At 41.4% G+C, this 1227-nt stretch overlaps 1 pseudogene; it reads right to left on the reverse strand.

Moving 5' to 3' along the window:
• Positions 1-297: 297 nt before the first annotated feature.
• LOC137975692 (neurexin-4-like) overlaps positions 298-1227 on the reverse strand; it is an 8613-nt pseudogene continuing 7683 nt past the window's right edge.

The raw sequence follows: 1227 nt of genomic DNA on the forward strand, positions 1-1227 counted from the left end.
GTGAAGAACTCTTGTACGATCTTACTTAATGGTTGGTCACGGAATGTGTATATTAAATACAGGTATTCGATAACGACGGCGGACTGAGCTTAAATCAGAGTAAACAGCAAAACAACGATAGCAAGTATTGACCAAGATATTGCAACGTTGAAATACACTGAAATAAGGAAATCTGCTAAGAAACCTATCATAAAGTGTAGGCTATCCGTAGCCTCTTGTTCAGCATCATTCGATCATGTCTGTAACAAAACTATCATCAGATGTATGTTTTTAGACACCTTAATATAAATTATTGCTTCAAACAACGCCATAGCACTTCAATTTCCCCAACGTATGATAGCCTTTTTCATCATCGCCTTGGTTGCTTGTTCCAACGTCTCCAAATCTAAGCTGTTTGACTGGAAGAGTGGACTTGTCAGTAAGCAGACCGCTGTCTTCACGCCACGTTGCGTCATTTTTGTCACAATTACAACCTTTTTGGCTATCTGCACATGACTTATTCATCCCGGATGCACATTTCCCACTTCCAGGTGTTGCTCCGCCCCAGTACGTCATTTTGTTTGAATCTCGGGATACCCACCACCCAAAGGGATCTTTATTGGAATTAAACCGTAATCTAGAGTGCTAACACTCGTACTTGATAAACTGTTCGCAGTGTGAGGAGACTTCAGTAAGCACCACCAGCTGAGACAGACTCGCTCCGGTGTAATTAATGCCACGTGAGTAATACCCAGGCTCATCACACTTATCCACCAATGTTCTCTTCTCACTGTCGTGACTGACCACTGTCACACCAGTTCCATTCTTGTCAGTCATGTTACAGATCACGTCAAAAGGTGCTAAGTTTCCTTCACCATCAGGATCGATGATGTAGTCCCCACTCTTTGCTGCTGGATCCAACCTTTTCAATGCGCTGCAAGAGCTTGCGTATCCTTTACAGAGAAACGCATTTGTCAGTTTACATCCAACATAAGGTTTTTTTTTTTCAAGAAAGGGTGTTTATATTGGCCGTTTTTTTTATACTAGAGACGCATAATTCATCTGGGACGAACGTGGTAAACATTTTTTTCTACGTCTCTTAAATTTGTCTAGTATAAAGACGGGCACAAGCTGCAAGTGTCGCAAAGTCTTTTGACCCAGATTGTAGTTAAAAACGGATTCAACATCCAAACAGATCATTACCGGCAACATAGATAGCAGTAGTCACTGTATCTACCTTCCGTATTT

This window comes from Montipora foliosa, chromosome 1 (genome assembly GCF_036669935.1).
Source record: "Montipora foliosa isolate CH-2021 chromosome 1, ASM3666993v2, whole genome shotgun sequence".
NCBI lineage: Eukaryota > Metazoa > Cnidaria > Anthozoa > Scleractinia > Acroporidae > Montipora > Montipora foliosa.